The sequence below is a fragment of the Schistocerca gregaria genome, chromosome X (genome assembly GCF_023897955.1).
Source record: "Schistocerca gregaria isolate iqSchGreg1 chromosome X, iqSchGreg1.2, whole genome shotgun sequence".
Classification (NCBI taxonomy): Eukaryota; Metazoa; Arthropoda; class Insecta; order Orthoptera; family Acrididae; genus Schistocerca; species Schistocerca gregaria.
The window spans coordinates 594,561,049-594,574,639 of NC_064931.1; positions in this window are offsets into that span (position 1 = coordinate 594,561,049).

A 13,591-nucleotide genomic window follows, 5' to 3' on the forward strand; every position below is an offset into this window, starting at 1 on the left:
AACTAAATCCACTGCAGTGCCTACTTTTGACTATTATTTGTACATTTAGCAACTCTTTCAAGTTGGTGTGCTTGCAAGCATGTTATTCTAGGAATTTTAATCTCATAGTAAATTACTGCCACGAAACATATTTGATTGCAGAGCTCTTCTTGGACATATTCATTTGAATTTGAACCCTTTCAAATTCCTATTTGGTTTTTCTGACCACAGATGAAGTTACATTACCCTCAGTTTCTTGTATATTAATCTGGCATTCACAGTGATCTGTATGTGATGAAGTGAAAGGACATTATGGCTGTCAAACTTTTACAGTGTTTCTATTAGTAAAACTATGCCGTTGGGTCTTTTTATTATGTCACTTTACATTTCATATTCATTTTTTATGCTTCATAGTTTTGTGAAGAATTATACTCAAATACCTTTCAAAATGGTATTTCATGTCACCTGAGGCTAGTTACAGTTATGACGCAGTATCATACAATCAAAGCTAGTTCTTTGCTTTTCCAAAATGTATTGTATGCTGTAAAAGAGTGCTTCACATTACTGTAAATTACTTATATGTTCACCTTAAGTTAGACTTTATCTAAATTTGATGGAGATAGACAATATTTTACTTTCAACTGTGCTGTAAGCTATCACTATCTTTAAACAAAATATGTATGTCTGATTCACAGCATTTTGTTAAGTTTATAAATTGTCTTATAATGGTTGACTGATGATGATAAATGAATTTCATTTGCTGGGATGAGAATAAGGTATTATATCGGAATATGGAAATACTGAAACTATTATGGTAAAATGCTCAATCTTGAATGAGAAGTTGTGGTTGCAAAAGTGTATGTGAGTATGTATTGGCAGAAATTCTGTAATGACAGATCTTTCATTATATGAAGATAATGTTAACTTAGACACTGCTTGGGAATATGAAAATGTACATGCTCATTTGTGAGCTTATTATAAGATATGAAATGCAAGGCAGTCTATTTGTGTCATGAAAACTACTTCTGAATTATTTATAGAGAAAGATATTCTAATACATGTAAATGTGAAAATACTTTTCCTACTACTTATGGTAATTTGAGAGTTAATAATGTCATTGTTAATTTCTCCATTATGTAACTTCCAATTTCACTGACTCATTAATATCACATCTCATATTTTATTATTTCACAATGCGGACAATGTACATGTTGTTTTAAATGGAAGAAATTGGATTTTGCATTTGGAGGATTGCTCTAACACAAGAATCATGGCATAAACATAGTCTTCAGACATATTAATGTTATGCTTTATTGTGTCAGACCACTTAATGACTTACACAAATAAAAAGAATCGCTTAAAATAAAACCAATTGCTTATTATTTTTGTGTTCTGAAAATTTATTATGTAAATCTACTGAGGCATAACCTGAAAATCCTTTTAGCTTTATTGAATGGATATGTATAGATATTCATTAAAGTTCTCCTTTGAAAGAAGAACAAAGTTAATAGCCACAAAACATGTTTTACTCACAGAATATTGCACAGGTTTGGTTATGGTACCAGTGCTGTTTAAGTGTTAATTGGTAACAGAGGTTTCAGTTCTCATTCCGATGAACAAAGTTTCAGCCATGAAACTTAATGATGGTGTTAGTTATTATCTACATACTCACACTGCCAATGTGACACTTTTCCAAATGATGGATGGCTAGGCAGAGACATTGGTTACAGAATTCTTTATTTTGATTGTTCATGGAACATTCCACTTCTAAAATCACCTTGTTATCATTCTGGAAATTCCGCCCACACTGATTTCTTCACCCAAGGAGAGAGGGAGAAGTCACTGGGTGCCATGTCAATAGAATACATGGGATGACACAAAATGTTAGAACCCAAGGAAGCAAAATGCATGACAGTGTCCCATGCAGAATGAGCTGTGAAAACTATGGAGCAAAAACATCCTCTTGTACAACTTCCTGCCATGCTTCATCTTGGCAGATTCATATAAGTTCATCAGGAGATTTTAGCAGTATTATTTTTATTTCTATTATTATTTATTTATCTGCATTTTTTTTAAGGCCTGTTTTGTGGTCTATAATAGAGTTGGTTGGTTTGGGGGAGAGGATCAAACAGCAAGGTCACCAGTCCCTCAGATTAGGGAAGGGTGGGGAAGAAGTCAGCCATGCCCTTTCAAAGGAACCACCCTGACATTTGCGTGAAGGATTTTATGGAAATCACAGATAACCTAAATCAGGATGGCCGCATGAGGATTTCAACCATTGTCCTTCCGAATGTGACTCCAGTATGCTAACCACTGCACCACATTGCTCAGAATAATAGAGTAAAGAAGTTGCAATTATGTTTTTGTGATGACACTTATATTGGTAAGTCCTTGTTAACTGACATAGTACTTTCTAGCAGGAAAGAGATTTTTGTATATTTATACTGTATTGTATTAAACGTTGATTCCATGGGTACAGTGATAAAGTACATAAAGTAATTTTTGCCAAGGAATTTAAGTGGGCAGTTCATCAAAAATAGCCTCATCCTCTGAGTTTTATGTAAGACCTGTTGCATGCTTTTGTACTTCAATTTACGTACATGCCAAAGCACACTGTCCATCAGGTGTCATTATTTGCACACATTGGGAGTGTCATGAACGATTGATATTTGACAATAGTAGAGTCTGAGCATCCAATTTACCAATAATGAGTATAAAACTGTATATCATAGTCATGGAAACCGTAAGCAGCATACAAAATTTGCAGAAATTTGCATCACAGGTTGTGGCATATACAACAGTATTATGACCTTGCTATTTAGCACAGAACATGCAGACCAGGTAAGTGGTGGAATATTTGTACAATCTCCAGAACTCAGTAATATCAAAGAGTTTCCATCAGTCAAGGTTGTCTGAGGCAGAAGAATGGTTCAAATCACTCACTGACTGTCCCACCGAAACCTCATCTGTTGCAACCATACGGTATGTTTACACTTGATATGATACCTCCTTCTATGGGAACACTACCCACAACACTAAAGTACGTAACTGATACAGGTGAAATATGGTAATCTATTTTGCACACTTGCAAAATCATAAAAAATTCTGGAACATTAAAATACATCTGTAATATGGAAGGGAGCAAAGAGACTAACTGAAGAGCAACAGAAGGTATCAGACACTTTAGTTTTCTGTTCAAAAGATGAGAAATCTAAGGATTAACATCTTGTCAGTAGTGTTATATTAGCTCACACTGAGGAAGGATAGAGAAGAAAGTTGATTACATCTTTTTCTAGAAAATATCATATGTAACTTATCTCTCTCTGTGGTTGTCTCATATCAGACAAGCACAGGATGTTAACCTTTTCAGAGCTCTCTAAGGTTTCCAAACAGACAAGAAGCTCTTCTACCTTATTAGATACACCAGCACATTTAAAAGCATCAAACAATATTTAGAAATTGATCCACTTCATGTTTTAAACATATTAATTGTGTTTTTTTTCTTTGTAAGCAGCAAATAACTTAAATAATAACTATACTGTTCTCCTTCAATAGAACTGACTTTTCAGAGATAAAAAAGCTTTTTAAAATGAAATTTGGTTCATCAGTTTATGTTATTATTCATGCACATGTAGTCTTTTTCTTTGTCCAGGTATTTAAAACCAAATTCATGTTTCACTTTCTGCTATTTGGCCTCTTTTGTGGAAGATCACTCATAAGGAATGTATACAAGTGCTCATAGAACCTTTGCAATGTACACAAAAATAAATCAAACAATGAAGCAGAGATTAAGAAGTGGCAAAAGTACAAAATCCTTTACTATAACTCAAGTGAGCCCTGTGGCAATAGATTAACCTCTGATGCTAGTTTTGATGTTTTGATGTTGCTTTCCATTCCATTCTGTTCGCTGACATCCAGTGTGAATCAACCTATACTCATATCCTTGATTGGTATTTGTCTTCCTTAACATCCTATGCATTCTTCTTCTAGTCTTTGGAAAGCCTACTTCCTGTAGTGGTGCAATGGACTAATGTACAGGAAGGCTAAGGTTCAATTCACTGTTCAGCCTTCCAGATTTAGCTTTCGCATGGTTTCCTTAAATCATATAATCATAAACTCACTCAGATAAATGCTCCAAACTGATCTTCCCCTAGTTATGTAAATAATTCATGTAAGAATTCTGCAACCATGCCTTATTAAACTAATAGCTAGAGAATTTCATACCTGTCAGTGACTGCTTTCTAAGGAATTTGAATTGCTACATTCTTCTTCTGTGCGGTTTTAGGTGCTACAGTCTGGAGCCGAGCGACCGCTTCGGTCGCAGGTTCGAATCCTGCCTCAGGCATGGATGTGTGTGATGTCCTTACATTACTTAGGTTTAATTAATTCTGAGTTCTAGGCAACTGATGACCTTAGAAGTTAAGTTGCATAGTGCTCAGAGCCATTTGAACCATTGGAACATTGTTCTTGAAGTCTGAGGGTATATGTCTCTGAGGTATATATCCCATAAATCTTGCACACCAGATGGAAGAGTATGGTCATATCTGACTCTCCCAAGGCTATCAGTTGTTCTGATGAAATATTGCCTACTTCTGGGACCTGGTTTAGACTTAGGTCTTTCAGAGCTCTGTCAAATTTTTTACAGCACTGCCTTCAAGTTCAAAGACCTTGTATAGGCCCTCTATATACTTCTTCTACCTTTCAAATTTTTCTTCTTTGTTTAGGGCTGGTTTTCCATCTGAGCCCTTAATGTTCTTCCAGCTGCTTCACTCTTGCCCACAGGTCACTAATTAATTTTCCTGTTTCGCCTGCTGCATTTGCTGTACTTTTAAATTTCCCCTTCCATCAATTAAATTCAATATCTCTTGTGTTATCCATGGATTTCTATGAGGCCTTGTCATTTTATCTATTTCATCCTCTGCTGCCTACATCATTTCATCTCTTAAAGCTAATCATTCATCTTCTAGTGTATTGCTTTCCCCTGTTCTTGTCAACTGTTGCCTAATGTTCCCTCAACAACCTCTGATTTTGTCAACTTATCCAGGCCCTATCTCCTTAATTTCCTGCCTTTTTGCAATTTCATCAGTTCTAATCTTCAGCTCATAACCAATCAATTGTGGCCAGAGCCCACATTTCCCCTGGAAAGGTCTTAAATCTGTCTTACCATTTTATAACCAATCGGAAACCATCTGGTGTCTCCGGGTTTCTTCCAAATGTAACAGTAGAGTTATTATTTAATCCAAGTATTAGTAATGATTATTTATTTGTTTATTTATTTATTTTAGTCCAACATCAAGTGATTACAGTTTTTTTGTTCCAGTGTTGTGGATAAGTCAGAGCCTGACATACAATTCCCTGGTATTATTATCTACACAATTTTTTCTAAATTTCGTTGAGAGAACAGTGCTACAGATATGGACTATACATAAAAACAATTTGCTATTGTAATACATAGATTACAAAATTTACAGTTTGTGACATAGTCTTCAGATCTGAGATTCTTATATTTACAGTTTTTGACACAGTCTAAGATATGAGATGATCTCTCCATTGGCAAAAGATTCCGGAATAGTCCCCCATTCGGATCTCCGGGAGAGGACTGCCAAGGGGGAGGTTACTATGAGAAAAAGATTGAATAATCAATGAAAGGATAATGTTCTATGAGTCGGGGTGTGGAATGTCAGAAGCTTGAACGTGGTAGGGAAACTAGAAAACCTGAAAAGGGAAATGCAAAGGCTCAATCTAGATATAGTAGGGGTCAGTGAAGTGAAGTGGAAGGAAGACAAGGATTTCTGGTCAGATGAGTATCAGGTAATATCAACAGCAGCTGAAAATGGTATAACAGGTGTAGGATTCATTATGAATAGGAAGGTAGGGCAGAGGGTGTGTTACTGTAAACAGTTCAGTGATCGGGTTGTTCTAATCAGAATCGACAGCAAACCAACACCAACAACGATAGTTCAGGTATACATGCCGATGTTGCAAGCTGAAGATGAACAGACAGAGAAAGTGTATGAGGATATTGAAAAGGTAATGCAATATGTAAAGGGAGACGAAAATCTAATAGTCATGGGCGACTGGAATGCAGTTGTAGGGGAAGGAGTAGAACAAAAGGTTACAGGAGAATATGGGCTTGGGACAAGGAATGAAAGAGGAGAAAGACTAATTGAATTCTGTAACAAGTTTCAGCTAGTAATAGCGAATACCCTGTTCAAGAATCACAAGAGGAGGAGGTATACTTGGAAAAGGCCGGGAGATACGGGAAGATTTCAAGTAGATTACATCATGATCAGACAGAGATTCCGAAATCAGATACTGGATTGTAAGGCATACCCAGGAGCAGATATAGACTCAGATCACAATGTAGTAGTGATGAAGAGTAGGCTGAAGTTCAAGGAATTAGTCAGGAAGAATCAATACGCTAAGAAGCGGGATACGGAAGTTCTAAGGAATGACGAGATACGTTTGAAGTTCTCTAATGCTATAGATACAGCAACAAGGAATAGCGCAGTAGGCAACGCAGTTGAAGAGGAGTGGACGTCTCTAAAAAGGGCCATCACACATGTTGGGAAGGAAAACATAGTTACAAAGAAGGTAGCTGCGAAGAAACCATGAGAAGAAATACTTCAGTTGATTGATGAAAGGAGGAAGTACAAATATGTTCCGGGAAAATCAGGAATACAGAAATACAAGTCGCTGAGGAATGAAATAAATAGGAAGTGCAGGGAAGCTAAGACGAAATGGCTGCAGGAAAAATGTGAAGACATCGAAAAAGATATGATTGTCGGAAGGACAGACTCAGCATACAGGAAAGTCAAAACAACCTTTGGTGACATTAAAAGCAACGGTGGTAACATTAAGAGTGCAACGGGAATTCCACTGTTAAATACAAAGGAGAGAGCAGATAGGTGGAAAGAATACATTGAAAGCCTCTATGAGGGTGAAGATTTGTCTGATGTGATAGAAGAAGAAACAGGAGTCGATTTAGAAGAGATAGGGGATCCAGTATTAGAATCGGAATTTAAAAGAGCTTTGGAGGACTTGCGGTCAAATAAGGCACAAGGGATAGAAAACATTCCATCAGAATTTCTAAAATCATTAGGGGAAGTGGCAACAAAATGACTATTCATGTTTGTGTGTAGAATATACACTCCTGGAAATTGAAATAAGAACACCGTGAATTCATTGTCCCAGGAAGGGGAAACTTTATTGACACATTCCTGGGGTCAGATACATCACATGATCACACTGACAGAACCACAGGCACATAGACACAGGCAACAGAGCATGCACAATGTCGGCACTAGTACAGTGTATATCCACCTTTCGCAGCAATGCAGGCTGCTATTCTCCCATGGAGACGATCGTAAAGATGCTGGATGTAGTCCTGTGGAACGGCTTGCCATGCCGTTTCCACCTGGCGCCTCAGTTGGACCAGCGTTCATGCTGGACGTGCAGACCGCGTGAGACGACGCTTCATCCAGTCCCAAACATGCTCAATGGGGGACAGATCCGGAGATCTTGCTGGCCAGGGTAGTTGACTTACACCTTCTAGAGCACGTTGGGTTGCGCGGGATACATGCGGACGTGCATTGCCCTGTTGGAACAGCAAGTTCCCTTGCCGGTCTAGGAGTGGTAGAACGATGGGTTCGATGACGGTTTGGATGTACCGTGCACTATTCAATGTCCCCTCGACGATCACCAGAGGTGTACGGCCAGTGTAGGAGATCGCTCCGCACACCATGATGCCGGGTGTTGGCCCTGTGTGGCGGAAGACGGCCTAACGGTGTGCGGCACCGTAGCCCAGCTTCATGGAGACGGTTGCGAATGGTCCTCGCCGATACCCCAGGAGCAACAGTGTCCCTAATTTGCTGGGATGTGGCGGTGCGGTCCCCTACGGCACTGCGTAGGATCCTACGGTCTTGGCGTGCATCCGTGCGTCGCAGTGGTCGGGTCCCAGGTCGACAGGCACGTGCACCTTCCGCCGACCACTGGTGACAACATCGATGTACTGTGGAGACGTCATGCCCCACGTGTTGAGCAATTCGGCGGTACGTCCACCCGGCCTCCCGCATGCCCACTATACGCCCTCGCTCAAAGTCCGTCAACCGCACATACGGTTCACGTCCACGCTGTCACGGCATGCTACCAGTGTTAAAGACTGTGATGGAGCTCTGTATGCCACGCCAAACTGGCTGACAGTGACGGCGGCGGTGCACAAATGCTGCGCAGCTAGCGCCATTCTACGGCCAACACCGCGGTTCCTGGTGTGTCCGCTGTGCCGTGCGTGTGATCATTGCTTGTACAGCCCTCTCGCAGTGTCCGGAGCAAGTATGGTGGGTCTGACACACCGGTGTCACTGTGTTCTTTTTTCCATTTCCAGGAGTGTATGAGTCTGGCGACATACCATCTGACTTTCGGAAAAGCATCATCCACACAATTCCGAAGAGGGCAAGAGCTGACAAGTGCGAGAATTATCGCACAATCAGCTTAACAGCTCATGCATCAAAGCTGCTTACAAGAATAATATACAGAAGAATGGAAAAGAAAATTGAGAATGCGCTAGGTGACGATCAGTTTGGCTTTAGGAAAAGTAAAGGCACGAGAGACGCAATTCTGACGTTACGGCTAATAATGGAAGCAAGGCTAAAGAAAAATCAAGACACGTTCATAGGATTTGTCGACCTGGAAAAAGCGTTCGACAATATAAAATGGTGCAAGCTGTTCAAGATTCTGAAAAAATTAGGGGTAAGCTATAGGGAGAGACAGGTCATATACAATATGTACAACAACCAAGAGGGAATAATAAGAGTGGACGATCAAGAACGAAGTGCTCGTATTAAGAAGGGAGTAAGACAAGGCTGTATCCTTTTGCCCCTACTCTTCAATCTGTACATCGAGGAAGCAATGATGGAAATAAAAGAAAGGTTCAGGAGTGGAATTAAAATACAAGGTGAAAGGATATCAATGATACGATTCGCTGATGACATTGCTATCCTGAGTGAAAGTGAAGAAGAATTAAATGATCTGCTGAACAGAATGAACAGTCTAATGAGTACACAGTATGGTTTGAGAGTAAATCATAGAAAGACAAAGGTAATGAGAAGTAGAGAAACTTAACATCAGGATTGATGGTCACAAAGTCAATGAAGTTAAGGAATTCTGCTACCTAGGCAGTAAAATAACCAATGACGGACGAAGCAAGGAGGACATCAAAAGCAGACTCGCTATGGCAAAAAAGGCATTTATGGCCAAGAGACGTCTACTAATATCAAATACCGGCCTTAATTTGAGGAAGAAGTTTCTGAGGATGTACGTCTGGAGTACAGCATTGTATGGTAGTGAAACATGGACTGTGGGAAAACCGGAACAGAAGAGAATCGAAGCATTTGAGATGTGGTGCTATAGACGAATGTTGAAAATTAGGTGGACTGATAAGGTAAGGAATGAGGAGGTTCTACGCAGAATCGGAGAGGAAAGGAATATGTGGAAAACACTGATAAGGAGAAGGGACAGGATGATAGGACATCTGCTAAGACATGAGGGAATGACTTCCATGGTACTAGAGGGAGCTGTAGAGGGCAAAAACTGTAGAGGAAGACAGAGATTGGAATACGTCAAGCAAATAATTGAGGATGTAGGTTGCAAATGCTACTCTGAGATTTAAACCTAGAAACTTTTCTATTGAATACACAGATTGTTTAGAAGCCATAATTTTAATTTCTTTTTTAGTTCTGTAATGGGCAATTTGGAGGTATTAGGCTGGAAGCACTTCAATAGTTTTATGCCTGCACAATGGGGACTCTGTGCAAAATTCTTCCAGGTGGCTTTTTCTTTCATTCCATTGGCCCAGTCCATATTCATCTACTATATTTCCTTCTCTTCCTTTTCCCAGTAGCAGATTTAATTCCCCCATTACAATTAAATTTTCATCTCCTTTAACTATCTGAATAGTTACTTTTATCTCATGTTACATTTTTGCATCTCGCCATCATCTGTGTAGGTAGGTGGCATATAAACTTGTACTATTGTAGAGGGTGTGGACTTTGTGCCTATCTCAGCTACAATAATGCATTCATTCTGGTGTTCATAGTAGCTCATCCTCATTCCTATTTTCTTATTCATTTTTAAACGTACATTTTTAAACCTACATTTGTAAGTATTTAGAAACTCCTAAAGTCCTGTTCCTCCCACCACCAGACTTCACTAATTCCCACTTTATTTTAGGTTTTTGCTTTTTAAATTTTCTAACCTACAAGCCTATTTAATGGATCTGACATTCCACATTCTGATCTGTAGAACACCAGTTTTGTTTCTCCAGTTATTGATATCCTCCTGAGTAGTACCTGCCTGGAGATCGAAATGGGGGACTATATTAATGTCCAAAATATTTTACCCAATAATCATTTAACCATACAGTAGAGTTGCATGCCCTCAGGAAAAATTATGGCTGTAGTTTCCCCTTGTTTTCAGCTGTTCACATTAACTGCACCGCAAGTCTGTTTTGGTTTTGGTTGATGTTACAAGTCCAGATCAGTCAATGATTCAGACTGTTGCCCCTGCTACTGCTGAAAAGGCTGTTGCCCCTCTTCAGGAATCACATGTTTGTTTGGCCTCTCAAACCCCTCCTCTGTGGTTGCACCTACAGTACAAGTATCTGTATTGCTGGGGCACACAAGGCACTCCAACAATGGTGGGGCCCATGTTTAATGGGGGGAGGGGGGATTGATGATACAGCCAACCAATGGATAATCGAATATCTTACCAAAGGAATGCAGGAAGTTGTACTTAGTGACTCTAACAATATAGTCTGGGAACATAATTTTGAATGAGGAGAAATCACATATGGGTTTTTCAAAGATTCAGTATTAAATCCACTATTGTTTTTCATGTATGTAAATGCTCTTCTATCTAATATACAACAAGCAGAATTGTTTTTGAAAATGGCACTAGTGTTATAGCCAATCCAAGTATAATGCAGAAACAGAAGAAATGGTAGACAATGTTCTTAAAAGTATCATTGACTGGTTTTCTGTGAATGGTCTCACTATCAATTTTAAAACAATGCACCATATTCAGTTATGCACGTCTAAGTGTACTACACCAATAATAAATGCAACACATGTTTAGGAAATAATAAATAAGGTGGAAACTTCAAAATTCTTAGGTGTCCATACCGATGAGAAATTAAATTAGAAAAAGCACATTTTGGAATGCCTAAAGCAACTTAGTTCAGTCACATTTGCTCGAAGAATCATCACAAATCTTTCAGAGAAACAAATCAGGAAGTTGACATACCAGTATTCAGTGTATTTTCATTCTGCAATGTCATATGGAGTAATGTTCTTTAGTAATTTATCTATGAGGAAGAAAGTTTTCATTGTACAAAAGGGTGCTTTAAGAATAATGTATGGTGCTCTCCCATGATTATCTTGTAGACATCTGTTTAAAGAGTTAGTCAATCCAACTATTGCTTCAGTATATTTATTTCCTCATGGAGTTTGCAGTAAATAAACTGCTGTAGTTCAGAAGGAACAATGGTGTTCATAATTCCACTACCAGAAGGGGAAAAATGACATTCATTATTCCACAATATGGTGCACAATGCTGCAACCAAAATTTTTGATCAATTACCCAGTGATATAACATGTTTGATAGACAGCAAAGTATAATTTGAAAACAAACTGAGAAAGTTTCTCATTGACAACTCCTCCTATTCTGTATAAGAATATCTATAACCATAATGCATAAAAGGTGGTGGTTAGGAATGATTAACTCACATCTGTATATCTTTTAAAAGCTTAGAAATGTTCCAAACATAACCATATGCACAAATTAATTTGTGATGTGAATGTGAAATTACTTGTCCCACATCATTATGATCTAACATGCAAAATGATCACTGGAACATATAACTAATTAAACCAGCTTTCTTGAGTAAGTAAATGACAATGATTTGAAATGTGTGGATGAAACTTTTCCTGTTCTTTTGTTTATCAAAAACTTTAGGCTAGAATGTTTCTGTTGCCATTAATAACCCCTATCATTGCTAGTGCCTCCGTCCTGATACCATATTCTGACATTTTGTATCACAAATGGTATCTCATAACCTCATTTTCATTGTTTGGTAAGCTACTGGACTATCTGAAATCATGTTGTATTGATTGTCTGTCTAGTGCAAGTACATATCCATCTGTTGGTGGCTTTGCCATCTATTTCATTATGTTTCATTGATGTCCCAGGTGAAATGACCTTAATACTATTCTGAAATCATCAAGGATAACAAGAGAATTACTGCTGAATGTGTGGAAGAAAATGGTTTTCTTATATCAGAGTCCAAATTACTGAAACAGAATTTGTCTGCAAAAAATTTTGAAAACATTTTCATCATTTCACATTCAACATCCTCAAACCATTCACTAAAAAGATATTTGGTATGCCCAGGAAAATACTATAAGATGATCAGTACCGTAACTAATACAAATAAGAAAAAACTAGTCCCTTTAAGGCTCCATCAGAAAGTGGACTCTTCCAATGTTATCATGTACTAAGTAGTAAAATATGGAGAAAAAGGAAATTTCTGGAAAATCAAGGTAGACATCTTTCCATGACCCAGATATTTTCCAGTTTTATATTTCCATAGATAATTCACAGAAAAGTTTTAAGCAAACTATGAAAATAAGTAATGTTAAATCCACTTGTGACTTCATTGTGAGGAAGTGAAGCTCACTCACCACTAACAGTGAGACAGAAGCTGGAGAAATATAATTCACTGACTAAGACGAATTTCAGTAAATATAAATGTTATGCTCTAAAGAACATAATTTGTGATGAAGAAAGATTGTGGTTTCATATATTTTTCTGTTGTGATACTAGTACTGGTCCATTTCAGTGGTGATGGAATGCACTCAGTCCGTCATGTGAGTCATTTATATGTAAAACAGAAAGGAATACGATCTTGGTAAAGTTATAATTTTTAGTAGACTCAAAAGTGAACAATGAAAAATTCAACTTCTCCTTGCTGGTCATTTTGCTTTTGATTTTGTAAAGACTACTAGGTAAAACTGTTATCATTTTATTGTCTGTAGCCAATAATCTCCCTTAAAAAGAGATTCAGACACCATGATAAAAAGTGACTAATACTTTGTTGGTATCTCTCTCTCTGTTGTGTGGTGGCTTTGCCACCAGGTGCAAGTCATTTTAGTTGATGCCATGTGGGCAACTTGTGTATCAATGGTGATGAAATGATAATGAAGATAACACAACACCGATTCCCTGAACAGAGAAAATCTTGGCTGTGGCTGGGAATTGAACCTGGGCTTCTGCAGTTGACATCTGGCCACACGGCTCATACAGCTATTGAGACAGACAGCAGTCAGTATTGGCAGTGGTGAACCTGACCTAAAAGAGTAGCACAGCCATAGTCATTGTGTGGATAAATATAACAAGTTGTAAAAGTTATTGAAAATTCTATTACATTTTACATTGCAATCTATAATTAAATTTTATTAGATATTTTAATATGTTTATGTTTTGTGTGCTTCATGTGGTTGTATTACTAACAAAAACACATCACATGTGTTCCATGAAGCTCAATAAACCTAATATCTTA